The sequence below is a fragment of the Magnolia sinica genome, chromosome 4 (assembly GCF_029962835.1).
Source record: "Magnolia sinica isolate HGM2019 chromosome 4, MsV1, whole genome shotgun sequence".
Classification (NCBI taxonomy): Eukaryota; Viridiplantae; Streptophyta; class Magnoliopsida; order Magnoliales; family Magnoliaceae; genus Magnolia; species Magnolia sinica.
In genome coordinates, this window is record NC_080576.1 from 25,757,830 (window position 1) to 25,774,255 (window position 16,426).

At 40.5% G+C, this 16,426-nt stretch overlaps 1 protein-coding gene across 8 annotated transcripts in view; it reads left to right on the forward strand.

Annotated features, from left to right (window-relative positions):
• Nucleotides 1-10,179: 10,179 nt before the first annotated feature.
• LOC131242843 (uncharacterized) overlaps nt 10,180-16,426 on the forward strand; it is a 33,830-nt gene continuing 27,583 nt past the window's right edge. For 3 of the 8 annotated variants that reach the window (XM_058241755.1, XM_058241756.1, XM_058241757.1), the window contains exon 1: nt 10,182-10,335. The gene's annotated coding sequence lies outside the window, so the exon portion shown is untranslated. Of the gene's footprint in view, nt 10,336-10,415; nt 10,487-16,426 lie in introns of all 8 variants that reach the window. The other 5 variants (XM_058241749.1, XM_058241754.1, XM_058241752.1 and 2 more) reach the window with 4 other exon arrangements.

Consider the following 16,426-nt stretch of genomic DNA (forward strand, 5'->3'; position numbering starts at 1 on the left):
CAAACCATGATCATTCCCATGCATTTCGTGGTCATCTCAAACAATTCTGTGTTGATTCACGGTCGTTTCGAAGCATTCCGGGGTCAATTCCCTTCACTCCACGGTCATTTGCATGCATTTCGCGGTCAAATCGCTTTAAACCATGATCATTCCCATGCATTTCGCGGTCATCCCAGACAATTCCGTGTTGATTCACGGTCGTTTCGAGGCATTTCGCAGCCAATTCCCTTCCCTTCACGGTCATTTACATGCATTTCGCGGTCAAATCGCTTCAAACCATGATCATTCCCATGCATTTCGCGGTCATCCCAAACAATTCCGTGTTGATTCACGGTCGTTTCGAGGCATTTCGCAGCCAATTCCCTTCCCTTCACGGTCATTTACATGCATTTCGCGGTCAAATCGCTTCAAACCATGATTATTCCCATGCATTTCGCGGTCATCCCAAACAATTCCGTGTTGATTTACGGTCGTTTCGAGGCATTTCGCAATCAATTCCCTTCCCTTCACGGTCATTTACATGCATTTCGCGGTCAAATCGCTTCAAACCATGATCATTCCCATGCATTTCGCGGTCATCCCAAACAATTCCGTGTTGATTCACGGTCGTTTTGAGGCATTTCGCGGTCAATTTCCTTCACTTCACGGTCATTTGCATGCATTTCGCGGTCAAATCGCTTCAAACCATGATCATTCACATGCATTTCACGGTCATTCCAAACAATTCCGTGTTGATTCACAGTCGTTTCGAGGCATTTCGCGATCAATTCCCCTCACTTCACGATCATTTGCATGCATTTTGCAGTCAAATCACTTTAAACCATGATCATTCCCATGCACTTCACAGTTTTCCCATACAATTCCGTGTTGATTCACGGTTGTTTGAAGGTATTTTGTGGTCAAATCACTTCAAACCATGATCATTCCTATGCACTTCACGGTCATCTCAAACAATTTTGTGTTGATCCACGGTTGTTTTGAGGCATTTCGCGGTCAATTCCCTTCACTTCACAGTCAGTTGCATGCAATTGACAACTGACTGTGAAGTGAATGGAATGACCGCGAAATGCCTCGAAACGGTCGTGAATCAACACGAAATTGTTTGGAATGACCGTGAAGTGCATGGGAATGATCATGAATTGATGCGAATTGACCGTGAAATGCATGCAAATTGTCTGTGAAGTGGAGGGAATTGACGGTGAAATGCATGGAAATGACCACGAACTGATTGAAATTGACCGCAAAGTGAATGAAATGGATTTTCGACCATCGACTTGATGGAATCTTGGAAAATAACTAGGTTAGTTGGCTAAAGTATCTTCTCCCACCCTAAAATCATATAGGGTACATCAAGTAACTAATTTTGGTTTAGAAGATATTCTTGTTAAATGAATAGAGAAATAATAAAATTAAAAAAAAAAGAGAGAAATTTTTTTTATATGCTTATATATACATATTTATATAAATATGTATTAGAGAAAATTGTAGGTAGAATAAAGTTCTCTATGTAAAAAATAAAAAATAAAAAAATAAAAAAATTTACATAGACTTTTACGGACTGCGGTTATGGCTACAGCTATAATCTGTAGCTATATCTTCGATACATATCGAACACACTTCGATTAATCGAAAATTGCAGAATTTTTTATGCAAAGTTGCTGGACAGTTTTGGACCTTTTTCGATTAATCGAAAGACATTCGATATATCGAAGTACATATCGAAAGACCTTCGATGCATAGTAAAGGACATATTGAAAAAGCATTGGCTGTTGTTATCTCTACGGTTATAATCCGTAGCCATAGATATCAGGCTCTCTTTTTTTCCCTGTTGTAATCCTCATCACCTTTGTGGGTCCTTTTATGAGGTATGCGTTATATCCAAACCGTCCATCTATTTGGCGAACTCATACTAACGCTTGGGAAGGAAAATAAGATAAATTTAGCTATCAAGTCAACCACACTGTAAAAGGCAGTGGAAGATTGAACGTCTACCATTGAAACCCTTTTAGGGGTCCCAGAAGTTTTGGATCATTACAAAATTTGTTTTTCCTCTTCATCTAGGTCTTTGTGACATTATGAATAGATTGGATGGAAAATAAATGTTATGGTGGGCCCTACAAAAGTTTCCACGGTGAAAATCAATTTTCTGCTGCTCTTTGTGGTGTGGTCCGGTTGCTATTTCGATATGATTTTTTGTGCTTGGATAATGCTCCGAAATGATCTCGAAATATGGATGAACGTTGTGGATATAATAAATACGTAACTGTGGGGCCCATGTAACTTTGATATCTTTTGAACCGTTCGTACAACTCGGTGTTCGAGGAGTGTCAGCGCTCATCTTCGAGCACCGCCTATCCGCTTGAAGGAACAAGCATGGGCATTTTCGACCTTTGGCAAGCCGTCCGTACAGCTGGGGCATATTCTCGCAGAGGAAAATGAGGTGGGCTTAGTCTCCTAAATGGGCCATAAATGGGTCGTACAGTCGCAAATTTCTCTTCTTGTTTTTTTTTTTTACACACGCGCACACACCACCACACACTCACGCCATGGTGGGATTTCACCACCTATGGGTACTCGAACCCTCAATAGGTGTTGAAACTCTTGAGAGTCTACCACAGTAAGGACCCAACGTTGAGGGTTTTAAACATCATCCGTGTCGGTTTGTTGTTTCAATTGTACGTGGCTATAAATAAAATCATGAGTTTTGGCTTATCGGCTCTTTAAGGTACAAAATTTATTATATATTTATATAATTGGGTAGAATTAGAATATTGGAGTAATTGAGGGCGCGTATTTCCTGCTACAGCCTTCGCTTAGTTTTCGCCCAAGGATACTGGGTGGAGCCTGCAGATGCTTGTGAGAAATGTGTTCATCCGTTTTTTGTGATCATTTTAGTAAGTTAGATGAAAAATGAGGTGTCTTCAACACTCAAGTGGGCCGCATACACTCAAGTGGGGCACACTAGAGGAAACTGTGAGCATTTAGGAATTATTCTTATAGCCATAAAAGTTTTCTATCAAGCCATTTTTTGGTGTTTTAACTTCATATCAGAACAACCTTATAAACAGTTTGGATAACTTATAAACATCAAGGTAGATCCTAAGAAGGTTTCAAATGTAAGAATTTTTTTCCCCAATTTTATCTCTCGTGTGATCTTACAAAATGGATGGATGGAATGAATTTCTCACATACATTTAATTGGGCCCCACTAAAGGTGTACACGAATCGAGCTAACTCGGTTAACTCGCTCGACTCGACTCGACTTGAAAAAAGCTCGATTTGACTCGGTTCGAAGCTGAGTTCGAGCCAAGTTGAGCTGATTTTTTTAGCTCGAAAATAAGTTCGAGTTGGCCCCATCTTGACTCGACTCGGATTGAACCCAGCTTGATTCAAACTTGGATTGAACCAGTTCGGTGACTCAATTACTTTGATATTGACGTTGCTCACCAAGTATTTGATCAAATGATTCAAAGAAGTGTGGTGGGTGGCAATGAATGTATGTATAGAAAACCAACACCCTTTTTTTCTTGATTTTTTTGTTGCTTAGAAGGTATTTGATAAAAATACTTGTAAAACTGTTGATGATGTCTCAAATACAGTGAGATTTTGAAGGTGTAATCGAAGTGTTTGTAAAAATGTTGCAACGGCGAACTCGGCTTGATGTTGGCTTGAACTCGATTTGAACTAGCCCGAGCTGCTGACCGAACCGAGCCAATCTGGCTAGTTAGGCTCGAGGACTGAGCCGAGCCGAGTTGAGCTGAAGCCGGCTTAACTCGGTTCGACTCGATGTACACCCCTGAGCCCCACCCAGGAACTTTAGTGTCGGTAATTGAAGGTAGTTTAGTAATTTGCATGTTTGCTGTGTACGTCCGAATTTTGCCATATATTGCAGGACATGGTGCACAATGACTCAGCCACAACTTATGTAGGCGGTGAAGAGATTTAATTGGCCATGTGCCTTTGTTAGGGAGGGGTCATGCAAAGCATATTTGAAAAGAGTGATGCGTTGACATCGCAGAGTTATATAAGCCCCACCATGTGTATGTGATATATCATTATAGTTCATCCATTTTGTACGATCATTTCAGGGCATTGGCTAAAAAAGGAAGTAGATCTAAAGCTCAAGTTGGCCACGTAATGGAAAGTGATGGGCATTGAATGACTGCCACTGAAAAGTTCTCAGGGAAATAGAAGGTTTGAATCAATCTGATATTTTTATTTTCCCTTCATCTAGGTATGTGTAACCTTATGAAAAAGTTATATTGCAAGTAAATGTTCACAGTGGGCCTTGGATGGTTTCACCCACTATTTTCTATGGTGCGATTCATAGAATTTTAAATCTCCCTCTTTTTCTTTTTCTTTTTATCTTTTCACTCATGCTCCGAAATAATCTCACAAAATTTATGGACAACATGGATATAACACACACCATGGTGGGCCCATATATTTTGGTAATGTAAACACATATTTGAGCTCCGCATAACATGCAATCCGTGTTGAATATGTCCATGACTAGGCTCATCTCTAATAATGGCATGTTAGGTCCCCATGAGCATATCTGACGGGCAGCAGATCAAATCCCACAATCTATGTCCCTATTGCATCATTGAAAAAACCCCAAATAGTGTAAGGGCTTGTTTGTTTTTTCAACGCAAAGGTAAATACATTGGAAATGGGTAATTATTACCGTTTCACAACATTTGAAAATTCATAGGAATTTGTGCATTTGAAACCGGTTCAAAAGGCATAGTTTTAATTTTTGAACCACATAGTGATGTATATGATATATCCGTTCCGTCTATCTGTTTTGCAATAAAAATTTGAGATATAAACAAAAAATCGAGGAAGATCTAGCACTCAAGTGGCCCACACCAAGAGAAATAGTGGCTCAAATTTTTTTTAATAGTAATTGGTCGATTCCCTTTTTGTTGTGGCGTGGTCCACCTGAGCTTTTGATATGCCTCATTTTTTGGCTCACGCCATAAATTCAGCTAGCATAATAGATGAACAGTGTGGATAAGCGACACACACCACAGTGGGACCTAAAAATATTTTGCAGCCTTCTCAATTTTTATATTAAAAAAGTAAAATGTCAAATCAAATACAGGGAAATGCATAAGGAAATAATCAATACCAATTTACTAAACATTTACCAATGAACTAGAAAATCGAACGGGCCCTAATTAAATTCCAATATGTGCAATTGCAATGTCAGGATGTAGTCTAGCAAGAGTTACAGTTCAATTAGCATTGGCACTGGGTAGATTCAAGACCACGAGATGTGTATGTCATATAAAAATCAGCATATTCAAAACCCATGTAGGACACAAGAATCTCAGGTGGACCACACCATAGGAAACAATGACGATGGAATGCTCACCATTGAAAACTTCTTAGGGCCCACTATATTGTTTATTTTCCATCCAAGCTGTTGATAAGACCACGTAGACTTGGATGAAGGGAAAACACAAATCTCATCTTGATTCAAAGCTTTTGTGGCTAACAAACAGTTTTTAATGGTCAATTACCACGGTTTCCCGTGGTGTGGCCAACTTATTGTAGGGTTCCGACGGTCCAGATCACCTCCACCTCCGATCAGGCCTTCTCTGGTCCATCTTGGACATGAAAGTGCCGGGGTGATTTACGCAATTGCGATTGAATAGGTGTGTTGTATTGAGTGCACAACACAGATGTTGAATTTCATTAGTTTTACACGTGATTAGCACACAGAGATCCAAGATCACATGAGGTGGGCCATGGTAAGCTCCATAGTGCTAGGGTGATTTACGCAATTGCGATTGAATAGGTGTGTTGTATTGAGTGCACAACACATATATTGAATTTCATTACTTTCACACGTGATTGGCACACGGAGATCCAAGGTTACTTGAGGTGGATCATGGCAAGCTCCACAGTGCTAGGGTGATTTGCGCAACTGCAATTTAATAGGTATCATATTGTGTTAGTGCATAACTTGGATATGGAATTTCATTAGTCTCACACGTGATTGGCACACGGAGATCCAAGATCACATCAGGGGGCCACAACGTGTGGGCCTAAAAATCAAGTTGCCTGATTATCGGGTGGGCCCTACTTGTAAAAAAGAATTGGATAGTTGGATAGTTGGTTGCAGTTAAAACGTGTCGAGGCCAAGCCCTTGATCAAGCCACATACACTAAGTCTATGCCTTGTCCAAAGTTAGGCCCAGCAGGCCATGCGGCCCATTGCCACACCCAGACCAAAGGTCCACATTCATCATTGTAGTCACCCACTCTCCATGAGACGACTCTCCATGGGATGACCAATTACAATAAGATCTAGACAATGTATGACTTATAATCCCCAATAAGTATTAGAATCCAATACCTCGTCAATCTTAAAACTATAAAAAAACTCATATTTTCAAATAACCCATCAGAAACTCATCAACCTTATCTAAGCTACTCCAAGACCCACTTTGCTTGTTATTTAGTTTTACTGAGATAGCATAGTAGACCTAGCGATCTCTTTGACAAAGATGATTTATATTTCATTAGAAAGTTCATTGAATGATCTTTTTAACAAGCCTAAAATCACTTAAATTCAATACATATTAAAAAAGATGTGGCCAATTTACTTAATTTATGTATAACTAAATCTGTAAGCAACAAGGGTTAATAAAGATTTTAGCTCAACTTCTCAATGATTAAATGACCTCCAAATAAGGTGATTCCAATCTTATTGGAAAGCTAATTGAATTATCTTTATAACGAGCCAAAAAAACACTAAAACAGACTTGTAAGAGAGATATGAGTATATTCATGGCTAAAAAAAAAGAAGAAAAAGAGTAAACTCAAAATCTCCTAGAATGTTAGGTAGACTGTTTAGGCTGGGAAGGTGCATCCATAAATAGTGTTTACAAGCCAAATGCCCCAAAATTTCCTCCAAATTATACAATTTACCACTCTAATAGCTGATAAAGAAGTGTCACATGTCCTTGGGGGTTTCAACAACCAATTAAATCTTCCCACATGCCATTTTCTCCCTTACATACCACTCATTACAAGAATGTTATTTTCCTCGACTATAAACCTCTTCATTCCTTCATTCTTTAGACAACATTTATTTTATCACTATAGCCTGAGCCACTCCTCCCTTTAAACACTATAGCCTTAGTCACTCATCCTTTCAGCCACCTTAATTGTAGCCACTACTCCATTTAGCCACACCCTAACCTTAGCCATTTCAACCTTTAACCATGATGGCCTTACCACTCCTCCCTTAGCCACTCCCATCCAACATAATCTTACCCTAGTCATCCAACTAATCATAGTCATTTAACCCAATTTAACCCTAGCCATCCAACCCAATATAACCTTAGCCATCAAACCCAATTTCGGAATAACCATTCTACCCATACAATCTAGTCAATCTAAGCCACTCATCTAATCCTAGCCATCCAACCTAATATAACCTTAGCCAGTCCACCCAATCAAACCTAGCCATCTAACCCCATCCAACCTAAGCCATCCAACCCATCCAATTTAGCCAAAACCAAGCCACTCATCAAAACTCATTTAATCCAACATAATCTACCCAAACCATACATCACACCCATCTAAGCCACTCATCCAAATCTTAGATCATATCCAAGTTAATCCATATTGGTGGATCCAAGTCTCACCTAATTGGGTGTAGATTCCCCATCCCTTCCAAGTTTGGGGAGGTCAGGGTCCCGCATACCTCAGTGGATCCAGGTCTCACCTAATTGACTCTCGAGCCTAAGGTGGATCCGACGATCCACGCAACTCCGTGGGACCCTAACTATAAGACCCACTATGATATATATGACTACATTCATGTCACCCATATGTATTGAAAACTTATTTTAAGGTACGATCCAAAAAAATGAAGCATTTCCAAACCTCAGATGGACCATGATAAAGAAAACAATAGTAATTGACCATTAAAAACTCTCTGTGGGCCACAAAAGCTTTGGATGAAGATGATATTTGGGTGGTCTCTTCGTATAGGTCTTTGTGGCTTTATCAAAGGGTTGGATGGCAAATAAACATTTAAGTGGAATCCATGAAGTTTTTAATGATAGGGATTCAATTATGACTTTTTCTCATGAAGTGATCCACCAAAGATTTAGGCATACTTTTTTTTTTCCTATAGTGCCCTGAAATAAACTTTGAAAATGGATGGACAATGTGGATTTAAGGCACATACATCACTGTGAGCCCCACGGTCAAGCCTGCCCATCTTGATGGATCTGGACTTCAAGTTCATGGGACCCTGACTATGGGCCCAACTTGATGTAGATGACTACATCCATGGCGTCCATCAGTATTGAAAACTCGTTGTAAGATCTAATCCGTAAGACGAAGCATATCCAAATCTTAGACTAACCATAGTAAAAGAAACAGTAGTAATTAACTATTAAAAACTTCTTGAACTTTGGATCAAGATGATATTTGAGTAGTGTCTTTGTATACGTTTTGTGACCTTATTAACAGGTTAAGTGGCAAATAAACATTCAAGGGGACTGTGAAGTTTTTAATGGTGAGGATTAAATGGCGACTATTTCTCTGTGGTAAGGGTCAAGGCATATACATCACTGTAAGCTTGGACGCCGATTACGTGCTACTCAGTCCGTCCCTAGCTCCGAACGGGCATTCTGTGGGCGGGCCTACCTTTATGTATCTGTACATCCAAACCGTCTATCCCTTTTCTCAGATTATTTTAAGGCATGAGGCAGATCCAACAATCAAATGGACCACAACACAGATGACTCTTGCATTAATGCAACTGACTTTTAAAGCAACCAAGCTTATTATTTGGTGTGGTCCGCTTGATCGTTGAATCCGCCTCATTTTTGTTTAAGCTTATTATTTGGTGTGGTCCGCTTGATCGTTGAATCTACCTCATTTTTGTTTTGATGTCTTAAAATAATTTGATAAAAAAGATAGACAGTTTGGATGTACAGATACATCATGGTGGACCTGCCCACAGAACTGCCCGTTCGGAGCCAGAGACGGGCGGAGGTGTACGCAATCCGCGTCCTATGGGCCCAATTAGGGGGAGGCGGATTACCTATATAGCTGCTATAGGTACCTGTCGTGCCAAGATGAGCAAGGACGCTACTCGAACACTGAGTTGAACGAACGGTTCAAAGGAGATCAAAGTTACTCGCCCCACTGTGATGTAGGGATGTATTTATCATATTTGCACCGTTCACCTATCTTTAGAGAACATTTTAGAGCATCATAGAAAAAATGAATCATACTAAATTCATTTGGACTACAGATAGCAGCAGAGGTAATGATTTTCACCGTTAAACAATTAGTAGAGCCCCCGTGACACTTATTCTCCATTTAATCTGCTCATAAGGTCACACAAATCTTATTAAAGAGGAAAAACAAATTTCATATTGATCCAAAACTCCTGTAATCCTAAAAAGAGTTCAATGATAGACTTTCAATCTCCACCGCCTTTTGCATTGTGGTCCACTTGATAGTTAGATCCTCTTATTTTTAGCAGCAAGCCTTAAGCTGAACTCGCCAAATGGATAGACGGTTTGGATATAACACATACCTCATGACCAGACCCACCGTCAATACACCAGCTAGCTGGTGTGACGTACATCAGCCAGTCCGCTTCCAGTTAGGGTCCCACGCACCCACCCCCGTGCCAATCCGCTTCCAGTCAGGGTCCCACGCACCCACGGCCGTGAATCCCGAGTCTCATCTAATCCGCTCCCACGAGCCTATATTTGGTGGGACCTACAGCTTGAACGGTTCCTTGGATACGACACGCAGAACTGTCTCTACATGGGACGCATGGCAGGGTGATGTATGGATCGGGTCCACCCATAGAGTGGCGACAGGATGGATGGCTTATATTTCAAAAATAAAAACCTACGAGAGTCATCATATCCATCGCTTTAGTGCCCACAGTTCAGACGGAATGGATTGTCCAATAGGATTGAATTTTGAGAAATAAACCATCCATGCTAAATACCTACATATGAACGGACCTGATTTTATCATACTCTTTACCGTGTGCCGTGTATGGATGACTGGCTCTACCCTATTACGGTTCTCCGACCGTCCATGCGTATTGGGGGACTACGAATTCATTTCCTAGTCCGCGGTCTACAATACCGAGCATCTTTCTTTCCTCTTACTCTTATACCTTTCCGTCCTTGAAAAAACAGAAAAGCCGTCGTCCTCTTTCTTGCGCGTACGGTTTTTGGTGCGGAGCATTTCACTGAAAGCAGAAACGGGAAAAAAAAAATTCCCATTTTCAGAGTTTCTACACATTCCCGCCAGATTTCAAGCTATTGAAGAAAGGGTAAGCCCTAATTCTTTCAACTGAAGAAATTGGATTCCGTTCTCTTTTGCCCTAATTCTTCTTCTTCTTCTTCTTGGAAGTGAAACGGAATCTTAGGGTCCTCAGCACTCGAGCCGATGATAATACTTGGAGTGTCCTTGGGTTTTTATTGGTATGTTCTGGTGAGGTCCATGTTTCAGTGATCCAGACCGTTGGTCTGGTGGGGACCATTTTGGATGGCCCATGAGCTGAAGATCTCCCTGATCGGAAGATCCTGACCCCAAATTTTGGGTATTCTTTGAATTCGGCATTCGTTGTTGAGGAATTATACGGTTGCTGTATCCGGAAATGCACGGTTTATTATCAGTGATCCTGTTCGTTGGTCTGATTGGGTCTACCCTAGATGGGCATGCCCTAAAAGGAACTACTCGATTGGAAAATCCAGACCTTGCGAGTTCCGGCATGCAAATATACAGTCAAGTAGAGAAATGTGGCAATGGCCCGCTTTCAACTTAAGAGATGTCTGTGGCATGATCCATCCAGGGTTCAGTTCGAAACCCTGAACTGAGGTCCCACTTGTACAAACTGATCCATATTCAATTGAGGAAGGCCTGAGATTGGCGGTCAGGATCTTCCAGGCTGGGAGACTTCCAAGTCATGATGCATCCACAGCAGGGCCCGATGATTTGAGACACTGAACTGTGGGTTCCACTAGTACAAACTGAGAGCCTGATGATACTGTGTCTCAAGGATTGCATAATTCCTCTTTGATTATTTACCCCCATCCCTTTTTCTGCTCACGCGAATTGAATATCTCAGCTTTACTTGCTTTGTGAAGATCATGTCAATGAATGCTATAGCATGTTATCATTGTTTCAAATACTAGGACTCAGCAAACAAATGTGTGATACTGCATCTGTGGTGCCTGTTGAGATTTGATAATCTCAAATTACAGATTTATAAATATTGTAAAATAGAAGGAAATAGGAAACCGAAAAATATAATATTAAGGATAGGCTGAAGCACGTGTGATCACGCTATCCTTAAAGCATTATTTGCTCCTTCTCAGAATAATTGAGACAACTAACAGGTTGCAGGCAAATAGCTTCCAGGATATGATAAGCTTGTGTGTGGTTTTGCGTTTAGCAGGCATGAAGGAACTACTGATGGAATTTTGTAAATACAGTTTTACTAGTAGATAAAAACTAAAGAGAATTCCCAAATGAAAGGAGAGAGAAAAAAATGAAGATTAGCTTTGCTGGATTAGACCACTACATTGGTTTGGTTCTTGTGGACCTGGCAGTCTCAGGTTCGTAATGAACTTGTTGGCTTGATCAAAGAACACTTGAAGGTTGTTGGTATATATGAAGAATGAGTCGGTTTGGTTATGATGATGGAATGAACCAGCCAAGCTTTGTTTATACAGGCAAGGGTGGCTGGACGTTTTGGTCTAGTGTCATAAATATAGTAAACCATTTCTGAGTGTTGGTGAGAAACTAGCCGTTTTTTGGCAGTTTGTGATCGTTTTGCATGTGGGAGACTAGCCGCATGCTATCTGTCGCTTTGTGTCGTTGGTTTTTTTTTTTTTTTCTTGAAAGGGTTTTTCCACATTAAATTTGGAGTATTTGTGATTGAACTGCTGCAATTGTAGTGCTTTGTTTGATTCATCTCCGTGTGCTTCCACGGTCCCCTAACAAGTGGTATTAGAGCTAAACGTTGGGGCGCAAATTGAATATGAAAATAGAGTATCAATGGCTTCTAATCCAAGTGTGATGTTGAGAAATATTCCGGAAAAAATAACTTTGAAAAATGGAAGGTCAAGATGATCGGTCTCCTAGTTCAGCAAGGATTGGATGATGCACTCCTTGAGAAGCGACTGGAATATATGACAAATGATGAATGAAACAAGATGGATAAGAAAGTGAGAACCTCTATCCAATTGTGCTTAACGGATGAGGTCCTCTATAATGTCATGAGAGAGAAACCGCAACAGGTTTTCAGGTGAAGTTAGAGGACATCTATGTGAAGAAATCTCTTGAGAATCGCCTATACTTAAAGCTTCAATTGTTCAATCTGAAGATGACGGAGGTAAGTGATGTTGAGGCCCACATTAGTAACTTTAACAAGATGATTTGCAAATTGCTGGATGTGGAGGAAGTGATCAAAAGATGAGGATCAGGCATGCATCTTGTTGAATTATCTCTCGACTTCGTATGAGTAATTCAAGGACTCGTTGTGCACCGATAGATCGAACCTTAGTTTCGATACAGTTATCTCAGCCCTTCAAAGAAAGACGATGAGAAAGAAAAACAGGGACATGGGCGCCTCTACTGATGCATTGGTTACGAAGGGGTAGAACTCTGAGCGAGACACTGGATTTTCTCAATCGAAATCCAAATCCAAAGGCAAGGGCAAAGGAAAGTTGAAGTGCTGTAATTGTAGGATGTCTGGGCATATGAAGAAGGATTGTACTAATCCTAAGGTAAGAAGAGAGAACTCAGAGGCTTCTTCTAGGGAGGCTAACACTACCGAGTCCGATGAAGGTACGAGTGGAAGTGACATGTTGTTAGTATCTATGGTTGGATACTTATATGATGATCATATGGATGAGTGGATTTTGGATATCGGGGCACCATATCATATGGCTCTTCATCGGAGTTGGTTCACCAGTTACATAGAGTGCGATGGTGGCTAAGTATTTATGGGCAATAATAATGCATGTAATGTGGTAGGTGCTGGATCAGTGCGTATCAAGATGTTTAATGGCATGGAGCGTACATTGACTAAGGTGAGGCATGTTTCTGACATGAAGAAGAGCTTAATATCTCTTGGAGCACTCGAAGTGCTTGGGCGCAAGTTCACCGGTTTTGATCATGTCCTTAAAGTTTCAAAAAGGGCACTTGTTGTTATGAAAGCATAGAGGAGCGGGAACCTTTACAGGTTGATTGAGAGCACTTTATTGTAAGGTATTCTGTATCGGTATCGGTTGGCGTAATGGTGCCCTCCAAAACCGATACGGATACGGGGGCGTAACGGCGATACAGGGGCGTAACGGTGCAAATTTTTTTTTTTTGCCAAAAAAATATGGATTAAATTTGGAATATTCTAAGCATTCCAAATATGCATTCATTTATAAATTGGAACATGTTTATGGTGGTGTAACGGTCCACTCTTTAGTGAGAAGTTGTATCGGATTGTCTGATGAATTTATGAACCAGATAACCTGAATTTGACTACAAAATTAATATTTAATTTTCTAACTATCTATTATCAATGATAGATATAGTAGAATGAATGTAATATGAAAATATCTTACATTAGGTATTTGCAATTATTTTTTAGGAATTTCTCGAGCATACCTATGGACGTGACTGTGATTCCTGTCTATGACCATTGTTAACCTGTCATCCTCAAGTCAAGAATATTAAAAAAATAAAATTTGTAGTGTCTGATATACTCCCTTGCAACTTGATTAAGGATTACTTGATTGGTTGTCAGGGGAGCTATTTTAAATACAAGTTCGGCAGTGTCAAGTGTGTGCTTAGCTTCTTGCAATAATACTGCTGTGAGCTGTCTGCTGCAAATACTTACCTTAAATATATATTCACAATCACAAGTCACCACCAAAATGAAAATATGCTTTTTTGTAGTTGCTCGACCTCCACATCATCGTCATTATCATCATCAGGCTGAGGCTGTCCAATAGGTGTAGGTGCTGCATCTGCATATCCATAATATCCAGTGCCAGAAGGAAATACTAGATCAATGAAACCAGAGGATGACTGATCCTGACTAGGCAACAACTCTAACCCTGAGTAAGATTATCCACCAGTGCCCGTTGAATAGCCATACTGGTGCCCGTACTCAGGCTGTTGAGAATCTTGAGATTGAGAGTGCGTCTGCTGTGATGAGTAACTTGGATTTGGATCTGGATATCTATAATCGTATGGATATTGATCGGGAGGACTACAACATGAATGTGATGGAACAGGCTCAGTATAACCACCATAATCATAATCCAATTGACCATAAGAATATCCATCATAATAACTAGGACCATGAGCCTGCTGATATTCCGGACCTCCCAGACCCGGTGCACCACTAGATGTACCCTCCTCCTGCTGGTTGTATCGTGACTCGATACACTCATAAGTCCGACCTCGTGTACTACCTCATTGATGTTCATCGGCATCGCGATCTGTAGACGACTATATAGGGTGCTGAGCAACACTAGAAGTGCCAACACCAGGGGCAGGGGGGTCATCGTCACCATTATCCGACACGGTCACACTACCACTGCTCGTACTCTTTTCTTGATGTTGAGCCGTACCTGTACTTGGCATAAACGTTGCCCCTCTTACTAGGTCCAACACATCTGCACGACTTTCTTGTTGCGCTTTGCGTATTTCTGGGTCATCAATTTCCAATTCTTCACTATTCTCTTCAATTTGCTTTTCCCTTGTTTCCAATTAAGGTAGAAGTGGGTCATCCTCATCATAAATATTGTCCAAGTTTATTGGACAGTAGTCTTCGTTATCGGCAGCTGTAATGCTTCTATGATGTCGTCGTATTCTTAGTTTTATATTGTAGTGCATGAAGACAAGTCTATCTAATGTTCTAGTTTGCAATCTATTCCTATTCTTTGAATGAATAAGCGCAAAACAACTCCAATTCCTTTCGCAACTAGAGGAAGATGTTGTCTGGCTCAAAACTTTTACTGTAATTTTTTGGAGAGCCTTCGTACTCTCTCTGAAATTAATTCACTATTCAGCCGGTTGCAACTTAGATACTGCATGCTGTGCAGGAGCATCTCTAAAGCTACCAAGGCGATTTCTAAATGTATCTAATTCATTCAATGCCTTTATTTGCAGATCTAAGTCAGGCTCTAATCTCTTTATCACATTTTTTAGCTTGACACGAACTTCATCATCCGTAACAAATGATTGGGCATATCTATACCTAGGATTTAGGTAGTAACCTGTTGCATGAAGATTGTGATGGAGTTATCTTGTCCATCTCCCGTCGATCATCCTCCAATAAGACTTCCAGCTTCTACAATCACGTTGAATTGCCAACTTTGCCTTATCCATGACATCGTATAGGAAGCCCATGGTAGGTGCTTCGTCGGTTTCAACAAGGAGTATCCTCATTAGTGGCTCCATCACCTTTAGGATCGACTTGACCCTCTTCCAATATTTGTTGTCCCGTATGGTGTTCACAACTTCAACCGGTGTCCCTGATGTCTTCTTCCCATGTTTTGTGTTGAGCCATTCTCGGGAAGCGAACATCTCACTCAACTCTCCCTTATGTTAGAATAAACTCTCTAATGTTATAAAGTTTGTTGCGAATTTAGTCGCTGCAGGCCTCAACAACTCTTGTCTTTTTGTAAACTTTCTCATTATTGCGACTACTTGATTATGGTTGTAAATAAACGTCGTCACTTCTCTTACCTTTTCGACCATTTCCTTAACATTCTTCTTCTTCCCAATATCTTCCAATATGAGATCAATACAATGGGCAGCACATGGTGACCAAAAAAAATGTTTTCTTATCCATTAACATATGTCTTGCAAGCTTATATGATGCTTCATTATCTGTCACAATCTGCACTACATTCTCTCCAATCTCTTCCACAACTTTATCCATTAGTCCAGTAATATAATTAGAATCTTTTGTTACCTCTGAGGCATCAATTGACTTGTGGTATATAGTTCCTAAGTGGCAGTACACCATGAAGTCGATCATGCTGCATCTGGTTGGGCCAGTCCAACCATCACACATGATCGTGCATCCTCTGGCTTGCCATACAGGTTTAAAGGTAGCCATGTATGCTTTCACATCCACATACTCTGCATCTGTCCATTTCCCCCTAATCTCCTTAGCCGTGGGAGCTTTTATTCTTTCACCTGCTTCTGCTGCTGCATCAATTACCACTTGCCAATATGGAGAATTGGCCGCGTTAGGAGGTATATTGGCATGTATAAATAACTTTGCTGCTACTCTACCTAATTTCTCAACGGAAGTTCTACTCCACATTTGTTTTATCTTCTTTTGTTTAGTTGATTCTTTCCTAAACAGGATTGGATCAATAGAGGGTCTCCTAGGCTCATTT